The sequence below is a fragment of the Pezoporus wallicus genome, unplaced genomic scaffold, assembly GCF_028554395.1.
Source record: "Pezoporus wallicus isolate ANWC-B61680 ecotype Strahan unplaced genomic scaffold, APGP_CSIRO_Pwel_v1 contig_1181, whole genome shotgun sequence".
NCBI classification, from domain to species: Eukaryota; Metazoa; Chordata; class Aves; order Psittaciformes; family Psittacidae; genus Pezoporus; species Pezoporus wallicus.
The window spans coordinates 2,060,598-2,079,229 of NW_026641428.1; the positions used below are offsets into that span (position 1 = coordinate 2,060,598).

Consider the following 18,632-nt stretch of genomic DNA (forward strand, 5'->3'; position numbering starts at 1 on the left):
TTCCAAATATTACAAGAAATGTTACAAGAAGCACTGGCCAGGACAGTGTGCCAATTTCAAGCTGAAATTTAACACACACACACAAAAAAAAAAAGAAAACCAAACAACTCTCTCGGAGTTGTACCTGCTTTAATAACTATCATGCGGAAATACACAGGCTAACATACAGGGAAGAAAAGGCAACAATTGCACAATTTTGCAGAAACCGTAGTACAGAGTGTGCATAGTAGGAACAAAGAAATGCCAGTAGCAAAGAGGAATTATTCACAGAAGCAGTGAAGACCTTTGGAAAAGAATAGGGTTTTGGTTTTTTTTTTCACTTTCTTCAACCAGACAAATTTGATGACATAAAAGATATTAGGGTAATACCATTTTGAACTGGAGTGGGGTGAAAAGCAAGCGAGCCTAGCCAGAAAGTTCTGAGCAAGGACCAGTATTTTTGAATGCTAAAGCTAAGCAAACATGTATGTTCTAGAGAGTGGAAGCAACAAATCTAGGCAAGAAGTTAACTGAAAAAACTTTCATGGTGAGGGTATCATTGACTTGTTCTACCAGACAAACTGAAGGTATAATGATGCTTTGGAATGAGGAACATATGTAAAGAACTTTATGTCTAAACCAGTTGCTGTTTTACACCTGAGCAAAGTGTTTCTTAAAAAAATATTTGACAAGTCAATCATTGTTTCATTTCTTTGTTAGGATTTGCACTAGAAACCCTTTTTATTTTCTACAGGTGTGCAAGTGACAGTATTTCTGGCATAACAATCTTATAAGGTATCACTTAAACATACAAATAACCTGAGCAATAATAAAGCTAAGAAGTAGCCACTGAATAAATCTTTAAGACATTCTGGTATTGAAAGGAACCTACAACTGACTAAAACAGTCTTCAGCTATCTTTGCCCTTTGCTAAACAGGCTCAGCAAACTTTTCTTCCTTTCCCAGTAGATACAGTTTTTTTCTTTTTCAGCAATCAGTGGAAAATCTGCAAGCTGAGGTCAAAGCTCAAAAAGCTTCAGCAGTTGTAGGCAGTCTAGATCACTGGGCAAACATTAATTGCTAAAGCTTTTGTCCTGAATGAAACAAATTTACTGGAGTACCCACTCCCTATATCACCAAGGACTGGAATTTTAATGCAACATGGGACTATGTTTAAATATACCGGAATTTCTAAGGTATTTCAGAATGTAGATTTAAGTATGTATAGAAAATAATCAAGGGGGTGAAAAAATATCTAAGAGAAGGGCTGGAAATATCCTGAACTGGCCAAAAATGAAAGGCCAGAAATGGAATCTTCAGAATTGTCCCATACGCCAAAAACCACAATGAATAAGTCAACACAGGCAGTACAAAATATTGACACTGCAGTCCTAAGTAGGATAGATTTGTTTACGTTGCTTGGAAAAAAAATACACTTATTTTAGATTAATATTCTCATTCTGCTGAGACAGCAGCTCCTAACAAAATGACATCTAAGCTGGTAATGGCATATATGCAGTGTTCATACTAGATACAGCAGAGCTGACAGTAATATCTGATAAAGGACAACTTGTTAAGCAGAAGTATAAGTTGTTCTAAATAATGGAGTGAGCTAAAAGTTTTATCCTTAAGTCTAATGGATTTAATGGACAATAATAATGCAGATACTGAAAAAGGTACCCAGTTAGATTACAATCCATGTTACAACACAGCAGGATCACTACTTGCTTTAATCAATGCAGGCAAGTGGTGGTAATTTTTAAAGTGCTACCAGAGAACACACATAGAAAGAAATTAATAGCTCATGCAGATATGACAGTAATAAAATTTGAGGTTCCCTCCCATTACTACTGCATATAATGTTACCTGTGTGTTCACAGTGGGAAGCATTAGTTGTAAGCCTTAAAGGATTTAAGCGACCATCCTTTGGGATTGCTGGGTACTATAACATGGGAGGAATAGGGCACCTTATTCCAGTTCCTTAAAGGAAGAACATAAGAGGCATCAAATTTACCCTTCTGCCTAAACGAACCCTGGGCAAATAACACCACCATATTTAGGCAACTGAACATCAAACACATGGGGGAAAATGGGCTTTCTGGCTTTGATTAATACTGTATTCAACTTCTTAAGTCTAACAGTGCAAAACGTGTCAAAATTCAACTGGATTAAATAATAAAATTCTCTCTGAGGCTGACTGCATATAACTTGAAATTGTGTTGAATGCTGACTTGTTTTTTTAACAGCACTGTTACAGAACCTTGGAAAGAAATGGCATTGTGGAATAAATGATAAATTTTGAAATCCCATACAGAAAAACCAGGTGGAGCACTATAAAGGTCTTCCACTTCAAGAAGAAACTACGAGATACAGCATATCTTTTGCAAGCTTTTTAAGAAACTAAGTGATCAGTGACAAACTCATTTCCCAGACTGCTGGGCACTCTTCAGCCATGGACAAGGATGTGGCATTGGACTTTGTCTTCTGTCAGGGGAAAAACACTCATAAAATCAAAATTTACACTAATTCAGAAATTAAATGTAGGCTTTATTACTTGAAAGCCTGGCAGCTGAACAGCAATATGTGAGACCTACCCTGTGAACAGTATGTACTGTAAGCAGAGTTGTTAGAATGAAGGAAGACTAAAGATGAAGCCAAGACTCCTGGTGAGATCTATCAGATGCTTATTAGCACAAGAGATTTCAAACCTTACATGACAGAAGGGATAAAAACAACAGAATAGAATTTCAGATAGTGTACAGTCAAGGAGGAGACACAGAAATACTGGTGCTATGTGTGAATATAAGCTAAACATTCGTAAATGCAGTTCTGCAGAACAGCTGATATAAAAAGGAGACAAAAGTACTGACCTACTTCATAGCTCTTTGTGTTCTGACTACCTCATGCAAGCTTTAAGGCTAACAGCTCATCTTTCTTCTCATTCATTCAAAATCACCATCCAACTTTCTACTGAAGGCCTCCCTCTCTTCTCATCTGCCAAGAAAACTGCAAGGAGGTTATTAATGTAACGCAATGTGGAAAAGCAGTTGAATGAAACAACGTCATAGCACTCCAAGTATAGTGGAAACTTCTTCCAAGAATTACTGTATCAAGTCATATTTGATGTTCATAGTAAGCTTGTTGCTCCTTCCCCCCTGTTAGCAAACTTCTGTGCATATCTGCTGAAGAAGAAAGAAAGAAAAGCGTCTTTGCCTCAGGATAACTGAAAAGGGATTTCAATTATATCTGTTCTTGACAACGCAGAGTATGATAGGAACTTACCGAAGACCAAGTTACTGGCAAGATACAAGGGGGGAGAGGGACCTTTAAGCATTACTGTAATTTTATTAGGATGTTAATTAAAATCCATATTGATCCACAGAGGAAAGAATACAATAAAAAACTGGTATACACTATATCTGGTGCTGGAAAGTTGTTCATAAGAGTACTCAGGCTCCACAGGAAACGCAGTAGTATCACTGACACAGTAGTATCACTGACACAGTAAAGGGCCCGAAAATTAAATAAGGTATGTGGCCATCACAGTACTATGCTCACATGAAAGACAAGGTAGGAAACTATGATTCTGTTCTAACTCAACAGCATATAGAAGACAGTAGATAAAAAAATGACATAAGCTACATGTTTACAAAGGCTTTAAAAGAAAAATGACAAGCAAAATCCTTTCAGGGAGTATTCAATAGAAGCAATATGTCAATTGCTCTTTTTTTCTTTTTTTTATCATATATCACTGCAAATATTGATGTATTTCAACAATGTGCCATAAACTATTTTAATTTCTGCTGGAGGTTATATGGTAAAGTACCTTTTTACTTTTAAAAAGTACCTTTTAAAAAAAAAAACAAAACACAACCCCTCCAATATTTATGAGATGTTGTATTTCTGTGTGTAACAGATACAGACATTTTAATGAATGTAAAGATTCTTCTCAGCTTTTTAACTAGCTAATCTTCAAATAACTACTAGTTAAACCCATATATAATATGCAGAATTTGCATAATTTACCTTTCTTTGAACAGCTGGAAAAGACAGGAGTTTAGTTATTTTGTTAGGGGATGGTCTTAAATAACCATGACTACATACAGTAAAGAATTAAAATGTATGGTAGTAACTGCAAGGTTCAAATTGTTAATCCAACAAATGGGTGACCAGGAAATGCAGCATGTATTTACAGTGTTGATTAGGGCAAGAGAATTGAGAACATCCTAAAACACATGGAGCCCAACAATGCAATATACCCAACCAATATTTATTGCTGCCTCTGTAGAAGCAATTTCCATTTTGATGCGTTCTCTCACACATGATGTTCTGAAACAGTTAAGTAACACAAAAAATACAGGTTCAAGATTATATCTGTCACAGATGAAAATACAGCATTTATGCAGCATTACATAATAAAGCCCCCGGTTTATGGACCCAAGGTCCTCTTGGGACCACCACAAATCTACATATTGTCAGACGGTGATAGATTTTTACATTTGCATATGTGAATTAAAAAGAACCCACATTAATAACCACAACAAACAGTTAGTGAGTCTAAAGGGCTGAGGAAATGTAACAGCATCCTTCAATTTTGGTATTCTATTCTATGTAAGTCAATACTAGTTCACAAAAATCTGTCTGGAAAGCCACCTATCTTAGCCAACATTTTACAAAGAAATCAAGGCGTCTGTTATGACTACCTAATTCTGGGTGGGATGCCAACACTGAGGGCAGATTTGCATTTGTGCTGTACTTAAAAGGCAGCAGAAATGTGGGGAGGGAAGAAACTGCTGACAGTTCTTTGCACACCTATGTTAGAAACTAAGAATGAAGTAACTCTACCAAACTGTTTGCCTTGTCAGTATTTCTAGCAAAATTCTACTATTCTAATACAGGTGAACCTAGTAACACTGATTTTTGCCAAATAAATTATCAGTTTTGTGGAGATAATCAATGCTAAGCATGGAACTCTATAAATTTATGGAATTCAACAAATTTAAGGAAGAGGTTGTACGGCATGGTATCTGCAATAACAGATGACTGATCTTAGAGGTCTCTCACACTGTTGTTTTACAAAACTACTATATATAAATTAGATATCAGGTTTCACTAGTAGCTTAATCGAGTTTTGGACATGAACATTCACTTCAGAGTTGAAACATAAGTACATCCTCTCACTACATCACCCAGACTATTTCATGATTTCATTAGCTCATGGATAAGCTCTGCACACTGCCATAACCATCCCTCTCTCTCCCATGCTTTAGTCTAATGCACAATTAGTCCAATGAAGGACTAGACATTGTAATTTTTAATTTTCAGAATTTCAACTAAAGTTCTTCCACCCTTAAGCATCAGAGAATGCAAAAAAAACACCATCCTTGTGTGTTTTAGTAGTAAGCATTATGTATCTTGTAACACATATGAAAATTAGCATGCAGGGATATTGCTACAGAAAGTTGTATCTAACCTGATATCCTGATATCTCTAAATAAATCTGTAGACATGTAACATAAAAAATATAAATATACACATAGCTATCCTCATCTGTATATATTGCCACATGATTTTGGAATTGGACATCTGATAAATGCAGTATATAACAAACGGAGGCAGATGCCCCACACTTTACTAATTGTATGCACTTTTTTAGAGCCCTATGTAAGATCTTCATTTAATCTACCTGTCATCCCTATAGAGCTGGAAACTACAGATTAATTTTTAAGGCACAGAAAGAAAGGTAAACAAAAAATTACAAGGAAGCAAAAAATCCTAGGCATCCGGGTACTTAACAGAGAGCTCTAACCCACTGAAAAGCCACTGGTCTTATTTTGGTATATTATCTTCAGTTTCTGATGACTTCTTCATGGAAATCTCTCTACCCTCCCACCCCAGGAGAAAAAACAATATATTCAGTCTGAGGAAGCCACCTGTGCTTTTTAATAGCCTAGCCTGACAAAGAATAGGCCTTGTTATAGATGAGATACATAAATGGAAAACCATTCAACATTTGAGAAAGGTGACTAAATTCACTAGCCTAGTGTCAATTTTTAATTCCTTGGTTTGGTTTTTTGACTTTTTTAAAGGCCATTCATGAAATATTAGAGATGGCCAGCTTATATTAATGTTATGTCCTCTGACACCCACTCAGTGAAAGATAAAAAGATGGCATTAAGTTTTAGCAGTGAAGCAAAATGTTGCATGGTGCAAGGTGACCCAGTCTCATTTAACAGATTACCAAAATATAATCACATAAAACCTATGATCTTTACACTGGCAAAAACAGTGCAACAAGAAGACAAGTACAATTTTAAAAACTTAAAAGACCAATCAAAATGAAACATGTACATTTGTAACATGCGAGTCCCCTGCAGCTATCCAAATTCTAGTTAATGCAGAATTGTACTAGAATTTAGCTAGTTCAGCTTTACCTACAATTTAATCCTGCCAATATATCTAATCCAAAACAAATGTCTCAAAGTCAATTAAGCTGCTTGATTACAATAAAAATAGCTCTTGCTCTTCATCTTGGCTTCAGTATCTACTGGCTGATAACTCCTAGGTCATAGGGAACACACTGTCTAACCGCACTAGTGCAGAGCTCGGGAAAAGAAAAAAAGAAAACTCATACCAGTCTGATGATGTGCGTGCAATTCAATTATAACAAGACAAACTGCCTTGGGTTAAGATTACCAAAAGAAAACTTTAGGAAGCACAGATTTTGTAAAGCAGGTCTATTCTTAATTGATACAGTTCTTCTCAGCTTGTTTTTGATTGTTGCTACAATTTTCATACATGTTTCTCTAATGTGTTTTCTGATAGCTACTGACAAACTTGAGATATTCCCATGATGGACTTTGCCTGTAATCCACCACGGCAATTCCCCTGTTTCTAAACCCTCACATTTAGTCCTTCAAATCCATTCACTGAGAGCTGCCTCACCTGCCACTCTGACTGCAATGCCTCCCAGACCCTCATCAGCTCACCTCATCTATCCACTGTCACACAAACTTGGGCTCGATTTGTTGAAATGGAGGAAACTTCTACTGGGGTCAAACGATGTAATGGGGCTGAAACTAAGTGAAGCTTGCTGGTTTGGGTACAGCGTTAGGTGAAATTCTGTCAAACGAATCCTGAAAAGAAAACCCACAACAAAACTATGAATTCATGTCTGTATTTTGCACAGAACAACTCCTTTCAATATAATTTCTAAGTGTCTTAAATGAATCACAGTAGGCCTGGAAAAGTGCAAGCAAGATTAAATGAAAAATATTTTTTTTTTTTAATTTTTAATTTAATGATCCTTTGGCAAAGAAGACGAGACAATAGATAAACGTCCCAGAGACCTACTGCTTTACTTGCCTATTTATTGTTTACACATGTATTCTCTAGCAGTGAAACTCTTCTTTAGCACATAGGTTTACATTACCAGGATAGACATTGAACTCAGAAGAGTTAAGTTCCTTCTTCATCTCCATTTGCAGAAAACACAAAAACCACAAGGAAACAGAACAAAAATTTGACTGAAAATTGGTGTTGCAACTCAAACTTTATCTCTCATGAAAGGATGGTGCAGTACAGAATGCAACTGTTACAGTGAAGAGGGAACAAAGGTCAGGACTAGAGATGTTTGCAGCATTGCTGTTTAAATTCTGGAATTTTACTCCGTAGAAACAGTCAAATTAAGGCAGTACAAAACTGAAAAATTTAAGATTTTGCCCTGTATTTACAGATATGTAAAAGAAGAAAGGATGAAATGTCAAATGTACTTCTACTACACAATATTATGGAGATGATATGGGGCAATGTACTTTGTGTAGACAATTTAGCTCATGGGCTGGTCCTGATCTGGGCACATCAGAAGAGCCAGTATTCCACTCCAGTGCCCCAAAAGATTCAGCTAGCAATGGACCTACTCCAGCCAATGGTTCATAGTCCTTACTTTAACGTAGTAACTTGTAAAGTGCTGCCAGCATCTAAATGGATGTTCTTCATCTACCAGACACAAGGCATAGGGAGAGAGTTAGTGAGGGGGAAGGTGACAAAAGCTGCAGAGTTAAAACAGACACAAATATCCACAACTTCAAAAACATACTATTAATACATCAGGGGACCTCAGTTTCTTACCCACTCTGCCCAGATTCATGCCACTAAACACAAGGCTTAAGAGCTTGAAAAAAAACAAATAAATTCAACCATGTGAAAGTAAAAAAAAAAAAAAAAACCTGCTTAATGACGGCAATAAAAATCCCGTGCCAATTTTTCTACTATGTTCTCAAAATAGGAATAGTGCCTCTTATGCCCTAATTTTATAATTTTCTTTACCCCATGTTAAAACACCAGTGTAATTATCCTTTGTGAAGGTTGGCTGAGGTCCGTGTGAAAATCTGGTCAGGGTGATTATTTAGCTGGCTTTTGTGTTTGTGGAATTTAGGCGAGAACGTTTCAAACTGTTTGTCAAAATAACTGCTTCATCTGCTTCAGTATTTATTTTTTTTAAAAAAAACACTTTTTTCTAATAAACAGAGGGAGAGTAAGGTTAAATACTGTAATTATCAACTTGTAAGAAGAGTTGAACATGAAAGTTGTGCAAAGGAGTTCCTAATTTTGATGTATTTGGAGCCAATTTTCAGGATTTAATGACTGCAGTATACCTGGAAATGTAAGGCACAAGAACATGATAGGGAATATTCTTCTACGTTTCCATAATGTATTTAAGGACTACTGAAAATGCTTTGTTACTCATCAGTAGTTTTACATGTAAGTTTACACTTTCATTTTAAGAAGAGAGATTTCAAATAACTTATTGTATTTACCTACAGGAAGGAGTTATTAACATGTCTAGACTCCATCTAAGGGAGCACCTCCATTAAAAAATGTTGAAACATCCTTATTTACTTAATTTAAACTATTTCCTATATACGATTTTCTTGAATGAAGCTTTTAGTGTATAAGCAATGCTAAGACTGCTACTGAAAAGCTACACAGTAAGTGATGCAAAAGCAACTTATAGTAGTTTCCCCCAGTCATACGTTTGCTCCAGTTCTCTCCCCAGCTACTATTGTCTTAGCAGAGGTATAACTCTTACAATAAAACTGCATTTGCTGCCCCTTTGCCTCCTGAAGTTGACCACAACCACCACCACCATTAAATAGTAAAAGGTGTGGAGGAGTCTGATGACAGAGAGAGGACGATGCAGAAGTGAAACTCCATAGCATGCAACCACAGCATCCCACAGCTACTCTCCTGCAGCTCCAGAACCATAACCCCATGATTTGGCTCCCTGTCAAGCGGCCCATGAGCAGGCCCATGGGGCCTTTCAGACCAAGGACAACCATTGCAAAACCTTTGCCTACATTCCTCAGCCCCTCCTAACTGTCATTAAATATTGCTAGGATACAACAGCTCTCTCTCCTTCCACCACACCAGTTGTACTTTATAAGCCTGTCCAAAAAGGAAAAAATAATTATTATTTTTTTCCAGATAATAAAGTCTACAATTCTCTTATCTCTAAATTAAATACCATATTGCTTTCTGGCATAACTTTTTTGAAGGTACCACACATCAGACTTTCCAACTGACTGATTCCATGAAGATTGTGCCTTGGAAGGTTCTACTTTTATAATTATTTCCCTTTAAAAACTTTCTAATTCAGTACCCGCAGCAGCATATGTATTCCTATGAAAAACTCTACATAAATTTACTGGAAATTACAATTTTAAGACATTTCCAAGCTATAAAATTTGACAGGGAAAAAAATATTAATTCTCTAGGAGTTGATACAGTGATTAAAAAAAACTACAGAAGGATTATCAGTGCCTATTAAGTGTGATAGTTTGAGCAATTTCTATGGAACCCTTTCTTATTTTATTCCTATTAGGTTCATTAGCATATTACCAACTAATAGCTAACAATTGTCCACTGTATAATGAAAGCCCTTTCTAAATCTGCTTCAATGGCTAGACATTATGGCAATCAGTTAAAACTTTCTTACTTGTCATTCAGTAGATTTACACAGTGCAAACAGAGTTACATCCCAATGGAAACTAAACCATTGCTGCCCAGTCCCACAGTGCCTATGGCAGTGCAGGAATACGTTCCTTCTGCTGCAATGCCTGCAGCTCATGCATAGCTCCACATTTGCAGGACCTCACACTCTTCTCTACCATGCACTGTTGACATTTCTCAAGAGGTCAACAGGAAGGTCTCAAATCTAAGCTTGTATGTTTTTTGTTATGGCCATCATGCTTGCAAACATATACTTTTGTTTCAAGTATGTGTTCCTGCCTCATTTTAGGAACAGATGAAAGATTTCTGGTTGGTGCACCCATTGTTTAGGTACCTGAAATGTTCAGGGTACCTCAACTGCCCAATGCTTTAGTGAGCACCCTATGAGGGCTGCTTTGTGGCAGCTGTGATGCTATGCAAGAACTTAGATAACTTATTTAGAGTTTATCTCCCTCCAGGACAGCAAATGACTTTTTTTCCCCCATTTATTTTGTATTCTTTTAATGGAATACAAACTTTTTTTTTTTCACATTAGCAACTGGTTTGTAGCATTATGTGATCACTTTCTAGTTAGTAAAAATTAATTTAACATCCTCCATTTTGTAATAAAATCATGCAAAGGCTTTTTGCTGCACAGTGACAACCAATGTTCTCTCCTACTGAAAAGGACACAGGCTTGGTTTAGTTGTATGTTAATTTTTTCTCTAATTTTCATTTCTGTGGACCCTGCCATAACATGTAAGTCAGTCTTAATGTTCTTTTAAGTGTTGTTAAATGCTATGCAAAGTTTACATGGCAAGCCTGTAACTCTTAATGCATCAGATTTTTTACGTTAGTGATTGTTCATCTGGTATGATTTCTTAATGGACTCTTTTAAAATGAACTAGGTTGTAATTAATGGCAGCCCATGATTATGGAAAAGGATTGGTTAGAACCTTTACCCTTGATATACACCAAAGTGAAAGAAAGGATACAGGTTACAGCTTAGCAGTTTTACTTAGATAAATGCTGACATTTCTTAATAGAACCAAACAATTCCATGTTCTGCCCATCAGTTTTTAATATTTTTTTTTTTTAACTGTGTCAAGCATGTATCAGAATTGAGATCTACTCACTTGGAAGGAAATATGCCTGCACTCAGCACCTTCCTTTGTGTGGAATAGGACTGTACATCGAAAAGTTCAACAGTCTGCAACTGTTAAGAGCATTTAAATATTTCTTTATGTTGGGCATCAATCTTTATCATAATTTTTTTTTTTTTTTTCTTCCAGTTACTAACCTTCACCTCCTCAGAACAAACTAAAATGTCATGCAGTTAGTCTGTCCTCAGGAGAGTTTTCCGGAACATGAAAAACCAAACCCAAAGCCCAGCTTGCTGCTATTTGTTTAATTCTGTTTGTATGCAGGGGGAGTGAGGCTCTATAGACCATTTTCACACATATGCTCTTAGTAGAAGTGTTTTTTATGGGTTAGTGAGTAATTTTAAGCTAGCGGCTAATTTTTTTTAAATCTCTGAGAATAAAGAGCCAGCATATTTATAAACAGAAAAATTGAGCTCTAATTTTTTAAAGTTGTGTCATGTATTCACAGGAGGGCTATTCTAAACTTGTCAAACTAAGTCTTGAAACAAGGGGCTTGGAAAACAGTGGGCTCTTTTTACCATCACACTGATTTTTGCGGTCCAGGCTTTTCCAGACATGATGATCTGGGTCCTGTGAACAGATTTCCAACAGATTCTACCAGAGGATATGAAAATGCTTTGGAAGCCTAGATCTGGTTTAAAAAAAAAGTGGTGTTACTGTCATCAATCTGTAACCAAGTGAAATGAAAACAATTTCAAATACACTAATAAATCCTTTCTTTTTTGGCCCCACTATGCTTTCAAAATTTACAAGTTATCCTTGGAGATTCAGTAATCCCATCTGACTGCCACAAGAGACACTGTCTGCTAGATCACGGTGCTTTTCAAGCAACTTTTCTCAGCCTCTATTTTGCCACCTGCAAAATCAGGAAACACTTTTGGAAATGTGTTTATGAATGCCTAAATTTGAATGACTGACATTTTGATATTGCCTTGTGTCTATCAGCTATGTTATGAAAAGAACACAGTTTTATACAAAGCTCCAACTACAGCACAGCCTGAGGCATAATTTCTACAGTTTAATCAGTGAATCTCTTACTTAGTATCGCAAGGTTCCCTTTTCCTTACTCAGTATGCTTAAATTGCTCATCTTTCTGGAATCATTCAGCTAAACTTATTTCATCATAGTAGGAATATTAAAAAATAGCTAGGCTTGCTGTGTCTATTTATCAGAATCTGAAATACTCTGACAGTTGAAGTTTCAATTTATTACCGTGCTAGTTCTGTTCTAAGTGTAAAACTGAAAAGGCATATGGTTGATAAAACAACCTGTAACTTCTTTGAACACTATCTCAGAGCCTGTGAACATACATCAGTATGTTCATTCCCATCTAGCAGGAGATATTCATCCTTAACAGAAGCAGATCATGAGCAAATGCCAAAAAAACTAGAGCGGAAGTTGGATTTCCCATTTATTATTTAAAATGTGTATTCCGCAACTGTCAAGTTACAGAAGAGCTTTAAGAGCATCCGGAGAGAAAAGAACGGGGGTTCAGCGGCAACTGTGCCAGCCCCACATGGCACTGTTTGCAATATGGTCCTGAGTTACCCATGCAGTGCTCCATTTGTAGAGCTGGATGCAAACCAACTCCTGCAGCTCAGGCAGGAGGTTAGGATGAAATGAATCCCAGTTCCTCCCAAAACCCACATGCAGCTCTCAGAGCCAGCAGCCAGTGACCAAAAGAGTACCTGAGCAGGAGGCAGTGAGGGAGCCCAAGGGCTGCTCTGCCAAGAAATACCCTCAAGGAAATTTTGGCTTGCCTAGAGGGGTGGGGGATTCACCTCCAACTAGGCTGGAGGAAAAGCAGCACACTGGCTCCCTCCATGGCTGGGTGAGCTGTTGCAGCCATGGTTTTCAAACAAGGTTGTAATAAAAACCGAGAACCATTTCTCTCGACTTTGTTTCTGTTGCCTTAAACTGCATCCTCTTCACATATGCTCTGACAGAGAAGTAGGGCATCCAGTACAGAGAGACCTAAATCTCAGCTAAGGACCTTGTGTACCATAATCATACAGAGCATAGGTGAAAGCAAAATGTGCATTCAGAAACAATAACAAAAAAGCAAAGTAAAACACCTGATCCACGTTCACATCAAAACTGAAGTGAATTCACAGCAAACAACTCTCGTGCCTGTCAACCTTCGCTAGAAATATGAGAGCTGACAGCCTTGCTATCGCATATTAAGTAATCATTGTAGTAAATAACAAACCCTAGTATTTGTAAGTTTATTTGAAAGTGGTGCTGAAGTATGAAGAACAAAGCCAGAACCAAGTATTTCAGATCCAAAACCTGGCTCTGACATGGAAATTTTCTGCTCACTTAGAAAATTTGCTGAAAACATTATGTCCTTAACTTTGCTGAAAAAGGCTCTCCCACTCAAACACATACATCTGCCTACATGTTTAGAGCTAAGCATATGCACACTTATCAGTGGGATCGAGGCTTTAATCCTTCCTTGAGGCCTCAGTAATAAAGTGGGGATAACCACACTTACCTACTTTCTAGGGTGTTGTCAAAATTAATGCTCATGGAGCTGTCAGTAGGTGAAAATCATTACAGTTCCCATCCTGCAATTGCTAATGCATGGGCTGCCTGCTGCACACACACTGAGCCTGGCGAAAGCTAATTGAGTCCTTTGAAGGCACAGCAGTTTGCCTAGGCCCTATCAATAAACTGTTAAGAGTCTAAAAAACAAAACAAAACCCCACTATACTAAATGTGAACACAGCACAATTTTCAAATGATCCTGCAGACCAGAACCTCTGGGGCTAAGCATGGCACAGGAAAAGCATTCATATCAGCATATAACATGGGGAGATATATACAGATACATATATATATATATACACACACACAGAGGGATATAAAACCATAGCTATTAAGCCAATTATTCAGTATAACTGTGTGAGCACATACTTCCAAACACACTCACAAGCAAGCACTCAGTAAGTGCATACAGCACCTGAGCTACCACAAAACAGTGATTGTATGTATGTAAACAGACGAAAATATAAACACACAACTGATGCACATTATATTTTCTTTCCTTCCATAAACTTAACTCTCATCCCAAAGAGGAGGCTGGAAAAAAATTATACTTCATGGTTCACTTTGAAGAATGTAAATGAAATTAGGAAAAGATCTGAGTCAAATTGGTTTGCTCATCAATATATCCCACAAAAACAATTTAACTGACGTCAAATTCAAATAATTCACCTGACATCACACTGGAGAAGCCAACCATGAACACCTCACAAATTATTATTTTGATCTAATTGTTAGAACAGAATTACAGCAAAAACGGCACTTTCCACAGCTATTAAAGCAGTGACCCTGGCAGAGCATGCTTTTGTGCTGAACTTTTTATATCACCAAGACTATTAATCAGGTGGCAGTTCAAACTGATGCACTTTATATAGTTGACCCTGGTCAGTGCTTTAATTACTTAGTATTAAATGGTAATTAAGACTTCTCACATTCAGGTTTAATCCAAAGAAATTGTGTAAAATCCAGTAATTTAATGAAGAGTTGTGTTCTTTACTGTGATTCAGCCTGGACACTGAGGATGCAGCAATTTACTATTGACAAGCACTAAAGGAACAGGTCATTTCACAAGTATAGTGTGGACAAAGGTGAACCGGGCAACTGATGAAATCTGTGGCCAAGGCGAAATAGCAATCTCTAAGCCAAATGGTAATAAAGTTACTGAAATGAAGCAGTGTAGCTTCTGAAGTGAACTATCATAAGGAGGATACAGGCTTCAGGATGGCTTGGTTGAAGTAATTAAAACATTATTCCTTGAGACCCAATCAATGTGGTTAGCCCTACCTCTGATTTTGTGTGCTACACCTGAAAAGCAAAATTACATGTGTAAACCAGCAAGAAACACCAGCAGTTGCAGCTAACATTCTGTGAAACAGTGTCCACCTCTCAGAAAGTACTTACTAAATCTGCAATAAGTGGGGCAAAATAAAGAGTCATGCTTTAATGTTTCTTTCCCATATTATCAAATTATACCTCAGTATTTTCGATGAACACACAAGAACCAAGTAGAAACACAGTCAAATGTCACTGTCCAAAATACCCTGCTAAATCAAAGACAATTACTTCCCTCAATAGCTATTAAAGGCAGATAGTTTAATCATTGGGAAGGCAATCTAGTGCATAGGACACTGCAGTGGGAGTCTAGAGATGTAGGCTTAACTCACAGCTCTGCTACTGACCTGCTATATGACCTTGGGCAAGTCTCTTCACATTTCAGCGCCTCTTTGTGTCCCTATTAACCTTTGTGCGTCTCAGCTATTTAGAATGTAACCTCTCTGACGCAGAACAGTCTCTCACTACATGTTTTTACAATACCAGCACAACAAGGTCACCATCTTGGTTGAGACCTCTAAGTGCTACAGTAATCCAAATAAATAAGAACAATATATTCAATTATTCAGAATCCCACTTACATTTATTCAATTTTCCCGTAACATCTGGATAGCTGAGACATCACCACAGATTTGAATGTGCATCCTACATCCTTTTAATTTTCATGTCTTACCTGCTGTTTGTGTAATTGAAATTTTTATTAATTTTCATAAAGCAAGAACACCTAACCCACCACCTAAAACAAAAGCAATGGAATAAGCCATTGGTGCCCAAGTTATTCAGATCACATAGGTAATAAATCATCTGTCTGAAAGGAGAAACAAGAAGAACCACCCAGTATGAAGTTTGACCCAGCAAAGACTTAAACATGCCCTTAAATTTAAGCCCAAGTAGTCCCACTGAAGCTCTTAAAGTAAGCTTAAAAAAGGAATCAGAGCTTTTCAGAGTTTGGGGGATAAACTCTGTAAGAGATTTGAAAAAAAAATTGCAAAAACATTGACATAAGCATGTTAATATGCATATTGTGAAATTGTGCAATATGAAAAGGTTCCTAAAGAAGTGAGCAAAAATTCTGCTTCCTTTAAACAGGTAATTCAGTGACAAGTATTTCTTGGTACTAACCATACTCTCCAACAAGATCACACCACACTTATGTAGGCAGTTCAGAGGATATTTCCTATACTTGCATTTATTTTATCCATTTCAATTGTTCTTTGAAAGCACTTAGGCACAGGAAAAATTAACAGATGTCTCTCTGACATGTTTCCTTCAAAAACCATTGCTCAATCAAGATATATTCTTCATAAATTTGGACTGTATTTTCAAGAAATACCCAAACTGAGCTTAATGAGGAAAAATAGGCTCCAAGCAGGACCTAGAAATTAATAATAAGAAAAAGTAGGAATTACGCACTAAGTATTTTATCTAATTTATTTAGCTAGAAGTTTAAATGTAATAAGCATCAAAATACCATAAAGATTTGGTTACTTAAACAAGTTTGCACAGGGGAAATCACATTGACAGGAATCATTCTTCTTTTCTTGATTCAGATACTTGAGTATGCTCACCTTCAGTTCATGCTTTTTAATTCTGACTCTTCGGAAACAAAAACAAACACAAAAGAAGAAAACATTAAACACTCCCAGTTGGAAATTGTTATAAAAGCAGTAGTAGCAGAAAAGAATTGTAATTAAAAATGTACTGACCAACAAAAGAAATGTTGAACAATAATTTGGCAGTGCAACTTCTATAAATCAGCTAAAACCCTACCTTGAAGAAAGGGCTGAAGTCTATGCAGATATTGATATGTCAATAACATGCCATGAATGACAGTAGAATAATAACCATCACTAAAAATAAAAAAAAAAGAGAGAGAAAAAGAAAAACCCACATGCGACTTAATAGCTGCCCTCTGAAGAAAACTGAAAGCACTAGGAAAAATAGAAAAAGAAGTCTGCTGTCTTCCCTAGTCTCATAAATTTTTACTATCCAAACTCAAGCTTGGGGTACAATATTATTTTTCACACAGGAAATCTTGCTTTTAAGTATGGCACAAAAGTAGGATGAGACAATGGTAAATCTCTTGTGATTGGAATGTGCACAACTTACTACCACTGTAAAGAGATTATTATCTGAAAAAAATATTACATAAACTATTAGTCTTGAACATATAAAATTTGTAGCAATCATAAATACCAGTGAAAAACAAGAAAAAGCACAGCAAGAACTCGTGTAATAAAAGAAGTGTCCTTAAAGATCTATTATTCTCCTGGGAATTTAAATGTAGTGAAAATCTGGAAGATGCAGTTTCTTTAGGAAGGAGCTCAGTTACCATAACTGATACACATTGCCAGCCTTAGAATTCTAATTGTGTTTAATACAGTTTCATGTTGCAACAAAGTACAAAATCAATACCATTTGTCCAGCAAACAGGAAAAATGGAATCTATAAACTGCTCTTATTGAGTAATTAAACACCTATTATTATCATGAGTGGTGAAACAATGAATTTGATAAGACAAATTTTTGCTAGAAAACACTGCAGTGATTAATACCTCCCTACGTATTAAATAAAAATGACTGCCTTTTGTACGGTACTGCTGGCAGAAGAACAGGAATGAGAGAAGTAGTTGCCAGTGCCACAATAACAGGCTAACCTTGAACTGAACTCCTTTCCTCAAGAAATTAAATGCTGTAGCAGGACTTTAAATCCCTCCACTTAGAGCTCATTTGTGTTTCACGTAACCTGCAGTTCCTGAAGAGAACTCATTATCTTCAAAAGGAGAATCCTTTTATAATTTCTTTACAAATGTGTATATTGTTTCTACAAAAAGTATTTCATATCAGAAAAAGGGATAAGAGTATTAACAGGGTAAGCAAGGCAAAAAGGCTCGTATCATTAAGACGCCATTTCTGCTTCCTGGGAATTCAAACGCTAGCTACAGTGGTATGGAAAAACGAATGAGAATGAGGTTAAAGAAAATGTACCTTTACAGCAAAATTTTAATCTGTTAGATTGATGCTAAACTGCCTTGGTCTTTCTGCTGCTATATGCTGTATTTCTATGTATAGACCCCCTCCCCCAATGCCTCTCCTGTAGCTTTGGCTTCCTATTTTTCTTTTCACTTAGAATGATGCACTAGGAACAACTATAGAGTACAAAAGATGAATCTATGGATGTGACACTTGTAAAGGGTAACCCTATTTCACAAGTGAGATGGGACAAAAAAGAAAGAAAAAAGGCCACAGAAGCAATAACTGCTCACTGAATTACCATTAAATTGTAAGATTTACAATCCAATGTACAGTAAGTGCATATCTAATGGAGTTTGTCCTCTAAAAGAATATAAAGTAGATCTTTGCAGCATAAGATGTATGCAGGTTATTTTTTTTTATTTATTTTTTTGCATTCTTTTTTAAATTGGGACACACAGAAAGCAGATGTGCACATAAATTCCAGAATTTTTATACATATTAAAACTAAGCCATAGGCAACATTAAAATATGATAAATGGAGTATGATTAGTAGGATTTGGCTTTGTATTTTCAAAACATGCTCGCATCCTACAAAGACAGATAAAAGATGAGTAACATGGCCAGTCAATACCGCTTTCTCAGATATCTT

At 36.6% G+C, this 18,632-nt stretch overlaps 1 protein-coding gene across 4 annotated transcripts in view; it reads right to left on the minus strand.

The window, feature by feature from the left end:
• FIGN (fidgetin, microtubule severing factor) overlaps window positions 1–18,632 on the minus strand; it is a 100,554-nt gene that overhangs the window by 58,323 nt on the left and 23,599 nt on the right. Inside the window, exon 3 of one of the 4 annotated variants that reach the window (XR_008974124.1) lies at window positions 16,232–16,604. The exons of the other annotated variants lie outside the window; for them this stretch is intronic. The gene's annotated coding sequence lies outside the window, so the exon portion shown is untranslated. Of the gene's footprint in view, window positions 1–16,231; window positions 16,605–18,632 lie in introns of those variants that run through there. 4 annotated transcript variants of the gene reach the window in all.